Consider the following 15562-nt stretch of genomic DNA (forward strand, 5'->3'; position numbering starts at 1 on the left):
GAGACAAAAGATTTTAAAAATAATATATTGCAGAAATATAACTATAAAATAGTAACAATAAAATAATTATAAAGCTCTGTTTTTTTCATGAAAGTAATGGCTGTTGATAATTATATAATGAGGAAATAAATCTATAATTTTTAACTATTCAAAAAGACAATGAAATATACTGAGAATAGATATAGACAATTATAATAACAGCTGCTAGTCTAAAAGAATATGTAAATAAAGTAGAGGTATTTTTATAATTTTTTCCTCACTGATATTGATGAGGCAGTACAAACTTTCAAGTCACCAAATCTGCAAGGTGTAAAATTTAGAAACAATAAAATGACTTGCTGATAAAAATACATCTTCTATATATATGAGAGCACATTAATCTGGTATGATATAATCAAGGCAGGCTGAAATATAAATACTATAATTTTCAGAAAGTGTCAAATAGCTCAAATAATATTATGTGCAATATTAATTATAGAATAGACAGTTCAAAGGACTAGGAATGAGGAAGGTGAAAGGAGTGTTGAATGTGAACTATAATAGTGCTAACTTGCTATGATGTTTTATGTGTGGGAAACAACACTATAAGAAAGCATTCAGTAAGCTATGTAGGGTAGAACTTAAGAAACTGAAATATATTATGTAACCCAGCATATAGTGTTTTAAGCAATAGAAAGCATATTCATATTTTAGCAATCAATGGCAGACTGAGTTAACTCGATAAACAGGTACAAAGTACAAAGGTGGGCACCATATCTGTTGAATGATATTTGAATAATCAGAAATGCTGAATCATTTGTATGTTCCTAGAGTCCAACAGAAAATATAAGACAATTGGTCTTCCCACTGAATGGCAAGAACTATGGATCCACTGTATATGTGCAGACATATAGAAAAGAATAAAAAGGCAGGAGTGGGAATGGCTATAAAGAGTATTTCAATAGCCAGTTAGTCAAGGATATAGATGGCATATAGCAATGGTGAAAGTGACAATAACCATCCATTATTAATGTCACCTTGGGGAACCTAGTGGAATGCAAGGTCAGTGATAAAGAATGTTATGATTGGCAATCACCTACAACAGTTGTTTATGAACACAGGAGTAGGGATGTGGCAACAAGGAAAGCCATATTTATTTTCCATCTCTAGTGCAAATCATTGGTATATATCATAGGAACTAGGCAAGAGTTTGACTGAATGAATTTGTTGAGTATACATCAAAGCTGAAATTAGATCTATTTTAGCTTCCACTTTTATGTCAAAGTAACATGCCTGGCATTGATTAAATCATGCCAAGTTTTGAAGTAATCCTACTCTTAAGTCTTTGGTTTAGGTCTTTTTGTACATTTTTCTATAAAACATAGATATTTGGGCCAACTTTTGCAGCAAGTTTCAGTGATAACAGGAGGGAGTGCTTAATACTGATGAAAGCAAACTCATTTTTGATTTTGATAACACTGTTATATAAAAATAATTTTATTTGTAACTAAATCAACAATTTAGTAAGAAATAGCTCTTGTTATGTATTTTATAATCTAGTTTTAAATACATTCTATATAAGTAAAGGAAACATTTAAATTTTACCACATTTATTTATACATAAAAAATGTACATAATGTTTTCATGTTTTTCTGATGTATTTAAAATGCTCTAGGGCTTCCCTGGTGTCACAGTGGTTGAGAGTCTACCTGCCGATGCAGGGGACACGGGTTCATGCCCTGGTCAGGGAAGATCCCACATGCCACGGAGTGGCTAGCCCCGTGAGCCATGGCCGCTGAGCCTGCGTGTCCGGAGCATGTGCTCTGCAATGGGAGAGGCCACAACAGTGAGAGGCCCGTGTACTGCAAAACAAAACAAAACAAACAAGAGAAATTATAATACTCTAAATAACCTGAATATATAAACTTTTGAAAATTTAGTTGAACTCTTGTGTCTGAGCTGGCTGACTGAATACATGAGTTTAGTTTTAAATTCCAAAATACCATTGCAAATATAGAGGAAATATAACAATAAATACAAAATCCAGAATGAGTGACACAAAATAACTCAAGTTTTGAGAACTTTCTGGAATACACTAAGACAATTGAAATAGACAGAGACAATTATTAGAGCTAGGAAATCTGAAATCCATAGGATTGAAAGAGGCAACTTGCAGAAAAATAAATTTCCCTGGCAGAGCTTGATAATGTCCACCACATAAGAAAGAACACTGCTAGCAGCAAAGTAGTTACCCAGCAGTAATTTAATTACACAATAAATGATGTAACAATTATTGATATTTCAGCTGTCAAAGCAAGTGCTTGGTTACCAGGATAAACTCATATATACCGCTCTAAGTAATTCAGAAAAACAAATCATAATCAAGTAAAATGAACATGCACTTTAAGGAAAAGATAAAAGCCTTTAGGTATACATTCTTTAACACCAACCTGCACACACATCAACATACATAAACAGATACACACTTCTGAGCACTCATACACTCATCTACACACAAACATGCATGTACATCTCCACGTGCACCCATACCCATACGTGAGCATGTGTATGTGCACACACAATGAAATATGCACACACATGCAACCAAACTTAAATGCAGGTGTGCACACATGCACATCCACCTACATATTCTTTTCATAATGGTTTATAACAGGATATTGAATATATTTCCCTGTGCTATACAGTAAGACCTTGTTGTTTATCCATTCCATATGTAATAGCTTGCATTTGCTAATCCCAAACCCCTAATACTTCTGTTCTCAGCCCATCCTCCCCCTAGATACAATATTCTTGAATGAAGATACTCAGCATTGTAAATATTTCAATTATTTCTACAAGGAAATGAATGGAAATTATGTACTATTTAGGAATGATTCAATATGAAAATCTATACCACATGCTGAATATGATATTTAGATAAGTTAATTAAAATAGCCTTAAAATATATTCTTAGAAAACAATTAAGATTGAAAAAAATGAACTAGACATTAAACTAATAAAGCTATGAAAAAGAATAGTACTTTTGAAATATAAAAGAGAATTTAATAGTGTGTCCAAGGTCACCACCTACACAAGCTCCAGGGGCAGGCACAAGCTGCAGCTACTATCTTGGACCCCAGATGTGGGTGCAGACCACTCCTGCTGCTGCCGCTGCCACCAAGGGTCTTGTGAGCAAGTGCAGGTCACAGCCCACACTTTCCCAGGAGCCTGTGAAGCCCACCACTGCTGAGGGTCCTGTGATCTGGGGCCAACTTCCCTGGGAGAGCACACAGCACACTCCAGTCTGTTGCAACTTCCTGCTGGTCTCTGCCACAACAGGCAGTCTCCACTCATCCCATCTGTGACTGTTGTATCCATCCCTCTCCCTGGCCTGAGTGAGAAAGTGTGTCCTAATTAGCTGCTGCTTTTACTGCCTATTGGTTGGGCAGGGAACAGACACCAGAGGGTGGCCCACATGCAGAAGTGGGGCCAAAAAGATGTATGATGTGACCAAAGAAGAGGAATGGAAATCTCTCCATGCAGCTGCAGGAGCAGAAGATTAAATCCCCACAAAAAGCTTGGTAAACCCTGCATCTGTGGAAAATCTGAATAGACAATGAGTATTCTCAAGTTCAGCCTGGTCTAACTTTAACAACTGTGGAATTTGGGGGCCAGTACACATGGGAATTGACACAGTCAGGATATGAACTGGCCCCACAGTGCCATCAGCAGATTCAGAAACCCACTTAGAGGTATTGGATGACTTCCTGGGGAGGCAGGGATTGGCTGTGACTCACTGTGGAGACAAGGACACTGACAGATGAGGGCTCAGGAAAATATTATTATTATTATTATTACTATTATTTTCTTGTTTTGTTCTCTTGTTCTTTTTTATTATTCTTTTAATTTTTTATTTTCCTTTTCATGATTTTATTTTTAATATATTTTTCTATGTTTACTTTTTTGTTATATTGTGTTTTTTCTTATTTTGTTTTTTTCTTTTGTGTTGCTTTGTTTTATCTCTTTTTTGAACTATATTTTCTATTATTACTTTACATTTTTGTTGTTTTGTGTTTTTCCTTGTTTTCTTCTTTCTTTTGTTTTGCTTTTATAATTTTTTGATTATTTGGGGACATTTGTTTTATGCTTTCTTTGACATTTTAAAATTTGCTTTCTGTTTTTGATATTTTTTTTTGTTTTTCTTAGTTTAGTTTTTATTGTTTGTTTTCATTTTTGGGGTTCATTTATTTTTTACTTGCTCTCTTCTTTTTTCTTTCTGTTTTTGTGTTTCTTTGGGTGTTTTTGCCTGTTTGGTTTTGGTTTTACAATTTGTCTTGGGGGTTTTATTTATCTGTTCATTTTCATTCTTTTTTTTTCTCTCTCTCTCTCTCTCTCTTATGCACCATGCATCTTGCATGGACTTGGTTCTCCCACCAGGGGTTGGGCCTGAGCCTCTGAGGTGGGAGAGCTGAGTACAGGATGCTGGATGTTGGGCCACTGGAGAACTCCTGACCCAAGAGAGTATTAATCAGCAAGAGCTCTCCCAGAGGTCTCCATCTCAACACCAATACCTGACACTACCAAAAAGCCAGCAAGTTCTCATGCTGGATACCTCATTCCAAACACCTAGCAACACAGGAATACAAACCTACCCATCAGCAGACAGGCTGCCTAAGGTCATACTAAGCTCACAGACACCCCAAAAGGTACCAACAGATGTGACCCTGCCCATCAAAGGGACAATAACCAGCTCCATCCACCAGAGCACAGGCACCAATCTCCCCAACCAAGAAGCCTACCCAAGCCACTAGACCAACCTCACCCACTGGAGGCAGAAATCAGAAGCAAGAGGAACTATGACCCTGCAGCCTGCATAAAGGAGACCCAAAACATAGTAAGTTAAACAAAATGAGATGACAGAGAAATATGTTGTGGATGAAGGAGTAAGGTAAAAACCCACAAGACCAAACAAATGAAGAGGAAATAGGCAATCTACCTGGAAAAGAATTCTGAGTAATCATAGTAAAGATGATCCAAGATCTTAGAAACAGAATGGAGGCATGGATCAAGAGGATACAAAAAATGTTTAACAAGGATCTAGGAAAATTAACAACAAACAATCAGTGATGAACAACAAAATAACTGAAATTAAAAATACACTAGCAGAAATCAATAGCAGAATCACTGAGGCAGAAAAATGGATAAGTGATCTAGAAGATAGAATGGTGGAAATAACTGCCACAGAGCAGAATAAAGAAAAAAGAATGAAAAGAGTTAAGCACAGTCTCAGAGACCTCTGGGGCAACATTAAACACAAAAATATTTGAATTATAGGGGTCCCAGAAGAAGAAGAGAAAGAGAAGGGTCTGACAAAGCATTTCAAGAAATTACACTTGAAAACTTCCCTAACATGGGAAAGGAAATAGTCAATCAAGTCCTGGAAGCACAGAGAGTCCCATAAAGGATAAACCCAAGGAGAAACATACTGAGACACATTACACACTAACCAAAAATAATACAAAGAAAAAATATTAAAAGTAGCAGGGGAGATGCAGAAATAGCATACAAGAGAATCCCCATAAGGTTATCAGCTGATTTTTCAACAGAAACTGCAGGCCAGAAGGGAGTGGGAGGATATATTTAAGTGATTAAAGTGAAAATCTTACAATCAAGATCACTCTACCCCACAAGGATCTCATTCAAATTTGACAGAGAAATCAAAAGCTTTACAGAGAGACAAAAGCTAAGAGAATTCAGCACCACCAAACCAGCTTTACAAAAAGTACTGAAGGAATTTCTGTAAGTGAGAAACACAAGAGAAGAAAAAAACCTACAAAAACAAACCAAAAACAATTAAGAAAATGATAATAGGAATATACATATCAATAATTACCTTACATGAGAATAGATTAAACTCTCCAGTCAAAAGACACAGACTGGCTGAATGGATACAGAAACAAGACCCGTATATATTCTGCTTACAAGGGACCCACATCAGACCTAAGAACACATACAGACTGAAAGTGAAGGGATGGAAAAATATATTTCATGCAAATGGAAATCAAAGGAAAGCTGTAGTAGCAATTCTCATATCAGACAAAATAGACTTTAAGATAAAGACTATTATGAGAGACAAAGAAGGACACTACATAATGATCAAGGGATCAATCCAAGAAGAAGATATAACAATTATAAATATATACATACCCAAAATAGGAGCACCTCAATACATAAGGTAGGTTCTAACATCTATAAAAGGGGAAATCAACAGTAACACAGTAATAGTGGGGGAAATTAACACCTCCCTTATGCCCATGGAGAGATCATCCAGACAGAAAATTAATAAGGAAACACAAGCCTTAAATGATCAGATAGATTTAATTAATATGTATAAGACATTCCATCCAAAAGTAGCAGAATACACTTTGTTCTCAAGTACAATGGAACATTCTCCAGGATATATCAAATCTTGTGTTACAAATCAAGCCTCAGTAAATTTAAGAAAATGGAAATCATATAAAGCATCTTTTCTGACCACAACTCTATGAGATTAGAAATCAATTACAGGAAAAAAACCTGTAAAAAACACAAACATATAGAGGCTAAACAATACACTGCTAAATAAACAAGAGGTCACTGAAGAAATCAAAGAGGAAATAAAAAAAAATACCTAGGGACAAATGACTGAAAAAAAGACCACCCAAAACCTATGGGATGCAACAAAAGCAGTTCTAACAGGGAAGATTATAGCAATAAATCCCACATCAAGAAACAAGAAAAATCTCAAATAAACAATCTAACCTTACACCTAAAGGAACTAGAGAGAAAAGAACAAAAAACTCCCCAAAATAGTAGAAGGAAAGAAATCATAAAGATCAGAGCAGAAATAAATGAAACAGAAACAAAGAAGAAAATAATAGCAAAGATCAGTAAAACTAAAAGCTAATTCTTTGAGAAGATAAACAAAATTGATAGCCTTTAGCCAGACTCATAAAGAAAAAAGTGAGGACTCAAAACACTAAAATTAGAAATGAAAATGAAGTTACAACGGACACTGCAGGAAAAAAAGGATCATAAAAGACTACAACAAGCAACTGTATGCCAATAAAATGGACAAACTGGAAGAAATGGACAAATTCTTAGAAAGGTATAACCTTCCAAGACTGAACCAGGAAGAAAGAGATGATATAAACAGACCAGTCACATGTAATGAAATTGAAACTGTGATTAAAAATCTTGTAAGAAACAAAAGCCCAGGAACAGATGGCTTCAAACGTGAATTCTATCAAACATTTAGAGAAGAGCTAACACCCGTACTTCTCAAACTCTTCCAAAAACCTGCAGAGGAAGGAACACTCCCAAGATCATTCTATGAGACCATCAACACCCCAACACCAAAACCAGACAATGATATCATAAAAAAAGAAAATTACAGCAAAATATCACTGATGAATGTAAATGCAAAAATCCACAACAAATACTAGCAAACAGAATCCAACAACACATTAAAAGGATCATACACCACCATCAAGTGAGATTTATCCCAGGGATGAAAGGATTCTTCAATATATGCAAATCAATCAATGTGATACACCATATTAAGAAACTGAAGAATAGAAACTATATGATCATCTCAATAGATGCAGAAAAAAATTTTGACAAAATTCAACACAGATTTATGATAAAAATTCTCCAGAAAGTGGGCATAGAGGGAACCTACCTGAACATAATAAAAGCCATATACAACAAACTCACCTCAAACATCATTCTCAATGGTGAAAAGCTGAAAGTATTTCCTCTAAGATCAGGTCAAGATAAGGATGTCCACTCTCGCCACTATTATTCCACATAGTTTTGGAAGTCCTAACCACAGCAATCAGAGAAGAAAAAGAAATAAAAATAATATAAATTGGAAAAGAAGAAATAAAACTGTCACTGTTTGCAGATGACATGATAATATACATAGAAAATCCTAAAGATGCCATCATAAAACTACTAGAGCTAATTAGTGAATTTGGTAAATTTGCAGGATACAAAATTAATTCACAGAAATCTCTGGCATTCCTATACACACAATGAAAGATAAGAAGGAGAAATTAAGGAAACAATTCCATTCACCATTGCAACAAAAATAATAAAATACCTAGGAGTAAACCTTCCTAAGGACGTAAAAGACCTGTACCCAGAAAATTACAAGACACTGATGAAAGATATCAAAGATGAAACAAACAGATGGAGAGATATACCATGTTCTTGGGTTGGAAGTGAAAACACCTCTACCACCCAAAGCAATCTGCTGATTCAATGCAGTAGAGATTGTACCATTGACATTTTTTACAGTATTAGAACAAAAAAATTTTAAAATTTGTATGGAGACACAAAAGACCCCAAATTGTCCAAGCAATCTTGAGTAAGAAAAACAGAACTGGAGGAATCAAGCTCCCTGACTTCAGCCTATACTACAATCCTATGTAATCAAGACAGTATGGTATTAGCATAAAAACAGAAATATAGATCAATGGAACAGGATAGAAAATCCAGAAGTAAACCCACACACCTATGGGCAGCTAATCTATGACAAAGGGGGAAAATATACAATGGAGAAAAGACAGTCTCTTCAATAAGTGGTGCTGGGAAAACTGGAAGGCTACATGGAAAAGAAAGAAATTAGAACACTTCCTAACACCATACACAAAAATACACTCAAAATAGATTAAAGACCTAAATGTAAGACCAGACACTATAAAATATTAGAGGAAAATATTGGAAGAATACTCTTTGACATAAATCACAGCAAGATCTTTCTTGAACCCAATGTTCATTGCAGCACTATTTACAATAGCCAGGTCATGGAAGAAAACTAAATGTCCATCAACACATGAATGGATAAAGAAGATGTGGTACATATATACAGTGGAATATTACTCAGCCATAAAAATGAACAAAATTGGGTCATTTGTAGAGACGTGGATGACCTAGAGACTGTCATACAGAGTGAACTGTCAGAAAGGGAAAAACAAATATCATATATTAACACATATATGTGGAATCTAGAATAATGGTACAGCTGAACCTGTTTGCAAGGCAGAAATAGAGATGAACCTGTTTGCAAGGCAGAAATAGAGACACAGACATAGAGAACAAATGGACACCAAGTGGGGAAAGGGGAGGTGGCATGAATTGGGAGATTGGGATTGACCTACATAAAGTAATATGTGTAAAATAGATAACTAATGTGAAACTGTTTTATAGCATAGGGAACTCTACTTAATGTTCTGTGGTGACCTAAATTGGAAGGAAATCCAAAAAAGAGGGGATATATTTATACATGTGGCTGTTTCACTTCGTGTGCAGCAGAAAATAACACAACAGTATAAAACAACTATACCCCAACAAAATTTTTTTAAAAAATAGTGTCCATAAGATTAAATTGAAAATTTTACAGTAGAATTTATCAGTAAAACAAAATGCTGATTCCTTGAAAAGAATTCTAAACTAATAAACCTTGCAAAATTTGATGAAGGGAAGATAAATGTGAAATAAATCTAGGAAAAATTAGAATATATATACATAAAGTTGTCAAGAGATTAAGAAACCTTCTAGGGAAGTTTACATTTAATATTATAGCAGTCAATCTATTGAATTATGAAAAGTGTTGAATATTATATATACATATTTGTCCAACTTTCTTTTATAAATATTTTGTTTTATGACCTTAATTTCCTAATTTCTAAAAATATCTCATTGTTTTTTTACCAGTGTTTGCATTGTTATTATTATTTATTGTTAGATCTTTATTCTGTTTTTAATGTAAAAATGTAGTTTTTAGGTTTATACTATATAAATTGAAATAAACTTACCAAAATCACAATTATTAAGTAGTCCATCATTTCCCCTCTTATTTCTTGCTTCCTTTAAGACATGTTACTCCCCACATATACTTTCGTCTGAGTTTTAAATTTCTACTTACTCACCTAATTAAAATTTCTGTCTATTGCCTAATTCCATTTTGCTTCATATGCTGTAGTTTTATAATATATTTTATACTAGGTTTGAATATATTACATAAAGCTATATGATGCACGTTTCTTTGCTTTGTTTTTAAAGTTATTCTTTGTATGAAATTTAAAATCAACTTCAGTATTTTTCGACTTCTGTGGTAATTTTTATTTGACTTCATTTTCTTTATGCCTTAATATGTAGCTAATTATCAACTCTATGTGGGTTTACTCATTCAGGAATATATTTTGTCTCTGTTTTTTTCTATATGGACTGTCAAATCACAAGAACTGATTATTTTTTGTCCTTTTTCATGAACTAATTTCATAGATGTTGACTATAATGACAGTAATACTCATGTTTCTAGTATGTTAATGAGTTCAGTAGAAATAACTAATATTTCTTATTTAAACATGATTTAATCATAGGCTTCTTTTAGACACCTGTTATCCCTTTTGGCAAATGTGTTTTCTTACATTTTTATTTAAAGTTGTATTAAAAAACAGACATTTAAATATTATGAAAAACTTCTAGCATCTAACTAGATGATAATGTGATTTCCCCCCTACATTTCTCTATTATTTTTGTGGATTACACTTACAGTTATTCATCTTGAATTACCCTGAATTCCTTGCATAAATTCTATTTGCGTGAAATGTACTGTTTGATTCAATGATGGATTTAATTTACTAGAGTATATTTGGAAAAATGTATGATTCTTTAATTTTCTCTGTATAACATTTCTTAACATTTGGTGAAAATCTATCAAACATATATAAGCACATGAAAAACTGTTCTGATTTCTCTCTTGTTTTACAATGATAAGTTGAATCATGAATTTTATTTTGGAATTTATATGGCTGACTAAATTTCCTTTAATATAGTGAACACTTAAGGAAATATTTTGTAAATAATATATGATGAATTGCATCAAGTTAGAGAGCTATATCTTACTTGAAGACAGAAAACTTGGTTTATGCTTTTAAAATTTCCTATTCCCAATACCTAACACAATATATGACTCAAAATCTTTGTGAATAAATACTCATTTAATTAATTAACTGATTAATTTTTAAAGTATGCATAATAATTATCTCTATTTTTCACCAATATTTCAGGAAAATAAAATTAAATTATTATATTTTTATTGAATAAGAAGCAATTGAAAAGAAAATGTGTTTTCACTATGTTCTGGCAAAAATACTCTGGAACTTCTAAATGTAACTATGGGAAACAAATTGCCTTCCAAGGAATCAACAGGAAATGAAAAATCTATCTGTCCTGCTTGCAGTTCTGAGCTTCATTTCCCTACAGCTGTTACTAGAAGACATGTTAATGTGTCCTTTATGTAAAAAGGATAAGATGAAAAGCCAACTAATATCCTAGATTTAAGCTATTCATAAGGCTGATAGCTGTGTTAGATAAATCCAGAAACATAGTGAAGTCTCTGTGTTCCATTTTCACTAATGGGGAAATTTTTTTAAAGAGATATTATTTAGATATACAAACTTTTTCAGGAGATAAACATTTAATTCCAAATTTAATACCAAATTAAAAAAAATGTTTTATATCTAAGAATTGTTCATAATGGAGGTGGTATGCCTTACCCTATTTCAGGAAAATATATAAAAACCTTTTATGTTATCAATGTCTGTGCCTGGTTGGCTCAGTTGGTTGGAATATAGTACTAATGACAATATGATCATGATCCTAGTTCCATGCTGTCAGCTATCTTCTCCATTTTCTTGATCATATAGTACACTCTCGAAGCATAAACTATTTTTCAAAGATCCACTAGTGCTCACAAGAGAGACCATAATGGATCAAACAAATCCAATTCTACCAGAAAAATAAAAACTGCTTATAATTTATTGATGATGGATGAAGAGTTCTTTTTATAAAGAGTGTTGGACATTATACATTGTTAAACAATGATGCCTTTTGTACTCATATTACTTGTATGTTGCTCAAGACAAAGGAACCCAGAAAAATCATGCCTTACTTATTTCCTCCAAGAAGAAAATTTTAAGAAAATAGGTTGTACTCCAATTTAAATATTTGAGCAATTAGGTTAAAATAATTTCATATAATTCAATAATATGATGATTAAAATATATTTTTAAAAATTTTCATTGTTTTCAAAAACCTTTTTTAAAATTTATTTATTTATTTATTTATTTTTGGCTGTGTTTGGGTCTTTGTTTCTGTGCGAGGGCTTTCTCCAGTTGCAGGGAATGGGGGACACTCTTCATCGCGGTGAACAGGCCTCTCACTGTCGCGGCCTCTCATTGTGGAGCACAGGATCCAGTCGCGCAGGCTCAGAAGTTGTGGCACACAGGCCCAGTTGCTCCGTGGCATGTGGGCTCAACCAGGGCTTGAACACATGTCCCCTACATTGGCAGGCAGACTCTCAACCACTGTGCCACCAGGGAAGCCCCCAAATCTATTTTTGATTAAAGTTATGGAATCATGGTTAAGTTACTCTAATTTCAATAAAGCATGGCAAAACAAAAATACCTCATTATTTGCTTCTCAATTTATTCCCAAATTAAGATTCAATTAACACTCTTTTCCTATCTTCTACATTGAAAATCTGTTGTTTAGTGTTTCTATCTTCATTACTCATTATATCTACGTCTTTTAGTTAATTTGCTACAGCTGCTACATCAGCACTTGCTGTTTCATCTTGTATTTTTATTTAATAGAGATGGTTTATTTCCTTAATCCTCATGAACCAACCTCTGCTAGCTTCAAACTTTCCTTCTGCAATTTCCTCACCTCTCTCAGCCTTTGTGGAATTAGAGAGAGTTAGGCCCTTGCTCTGGATTAGGCTTCAACTTAAGGGAATGTTATTTGTGGTTTGATCTTCTATCCAGACTACTAAAGCTATGTTTATATCTGCAATAAGGCTGTTTGGTTTATCATCTTTTAATTTCCTTCAAGAACTTTTCCTTTGCATTCACAACTTGGCTAACTGGCACAAGAGGCCTATTTTTCAGCCTATCTAGGCTTCTGACATGCCTTTCTCACTAAGCTTAATCATTCCCAACTTTTGACTTAAAATGAGATATGTGCAACTCTTCCTTTCACTTGAATACTTTGAGGCTATTGTAGAGTTATTAACTGGCCTAATTTCAATATTGTTGTGTCTCAGGGAATAGGGAGGCTTAAGGAAAAGGAAAGAGATAGGGGAACAGCTGGTAGATGGTGCAGTCATAACACACACAACATTTATCTATTAAGTTAGCCATCTTACCTGTATGTGGTTCATAGAGATTCAACACAATTACAATAGCAACATCAAAGATCACTGAACACAGATCACCATAACACATACAATAATAATGAAAAAAGTTTAAAATACTGTGAGAATTACCAATATGTGACACACACATGAAGTGAGCAAACACTGTTGGAAAAATCTCTCTCATAGACTTGCTCAAACCAAGGTTGCCACAAACCTTCAATTTAAAAAAATGTAATATCTGTGAAGTATAGTGGGGTACAATAAAATGGGGTATATCTGTATAACCTCACTTGATTTTTAAGGAAATCAGATCTAAACTATAGAAATCAGTCATACTGAAAATATGGTCCTATCAAAGAGAGTTTGGAATTAGAGGCAGGTCTGAAAACAGGATATTGTTGTGTTGCTGCTTGGCAAATCAGTTAAACTCGATCACTGATATCACAAAATTTCCCCACTTATTTTTCACTCAGTTGCACTGTTTTTCATGACTATCAGTTAGTGAATCATCATTTAGCATTAGTTAGCCATTTTATAGATACTGAACTCAAATTTCTGTCAAGCAGAATTTTATTACAAATGTTACAAAAACCATTACTTTAGGCACAGAGAAAAGACACTGGGGAGAAACAAGGACCAAACCACAGTTATTAGTAGTTTTCTTCAATAACTATTTCTTTTGTCTCAGTCTCTTTAATGACTTGCTTGTCACAGATATAATTCAGACAGTAAAAGATAGAAGACGGTTTCTATGCTGTGGAAGAGTAAACCCTCAGAAAAGAAGGAAATTCTAAATAACTGATATCAAAATTTTGAAAAATAAATAAAAGTGAATTAAGCAGATTGATTATATATATTGTATTGTAGTACAAATGTATTGCCCATATACTTTTATTTATAAAAATATTTTATTTCTTACTCAGAGTTATATTTCTAGTTTACACTTATTTTAAAAATCCAATCAAGACCTTCTATAATTCTCCCTTATAATTTGGAGTTTTTACTCTATGACTCTGCCTTGTTACTTGTTAATATTTTTACAATTATGTTTTAAACTGCATTTATTACTATGTCAAAGCTACACATTTCCTCACTTGCCCTACCCATAAATCTTGAATTTTAAAATAAATAATATGAGTTGAATTTCAAGCTATTTTTGTTCCTTTTCCATAATCCTACTTTAAAAATTATTTCTAATATAAATCGTGGTACATATTCTTCTCTTGATTGTAGACCTTACATTTTCAGTTATTTTATCCATTTTTCACTTCTTTCAGAATATTTTCTCAATTTAACTTTTAGTTGACTGTACCATGCAATACGTGCTGGTGATATCCTATTTTAAGTTATACAGTTAAATGAATAACTGTCAATCTTAATTATTTTCAACTTGGGAGCATTAATTTTTTCATTGAAGCTTATTATCATTTAAGGTGAGGAAAAGTATTATTATATATATACAATAAAACTGAGAATTTATATATAATAAAACTGAGCCAAGTCTCTCTCCCTCTCTCTCTGTATTTAGACTTGGTTCTTTATTCTCAGTTTTATTAGCTGAGCTACCCAATACTTTCTCTGCAAATAATAATTCTCATTTAAAAATATGGAAAGTTTTGATAATTGTAGATAAAAAATGTGATAATTATTTTCCTGAAGTATTATTATAGCCAGTCTATCATCAAACATATTTACGTTCTTTATACTACATGTTTTCCACTAAGCAAAATTTATTTTAATTTTTTAAAAATGCATATGCTTAAAGGTTATATTTTATATTTTTCCTGTGTAACCTTTATTTCTTCATTAATCGAAATGGTTTTCACTATCTGTCATTTTTGTAGGTAAAACTTAAAAGAAGGCAAGTTTGAGTGCTTTTTTAGTATAGTAAAGATACATTAATTTTTTTGAAAATTATATTTGTCAAATGTATTTTCTGCTCAAAAATTTGCTATCGTATCTTTGGATTTGAAGAGATTTAGTATTCTACAATATTTATAAATGAAAATAAATATAATATCTTGATTTTTACATCCTATAATTTAAGAACAATTTCTCAGGTCTAGTTGTTACATTTCTTCCTCTGAATGTGTCATTCATAAAATCATTATCTAAATTATCAGTTAGCATATCAGATTATCACATCAGCTTCCTATCTGGTGCTCTTTCCTTCTTGTTATTCCTCAGTTTATAAAGTGTTTTACAATTAAAATCATGGTTGATCTCTTTCTTACATTTGTTCTACTATACAAGTCATAAACACCCAATGCATCTATGAGAAGAATCCTTTATATATAAATAATCAGTGATAAATGTAACCTAAGTATTTTTAATTCC

This window comes from Mesoplodon densirostris, chromosome 17, assembly GCF_025265405.1.
Source record: "Mesoplodon densirostris isolate mMesDen1 chromosome 17, mMesDen1 primary haplotype, whole genome shotgun sequence".
Taxonomy (NCBI): domain Eukaryota; kingdom Metazoa; phylum Chordata; class Mammalia; order Artiodactyla; family Ziphiidae; genus Mesoplodon; species Mesoplodon densirostris.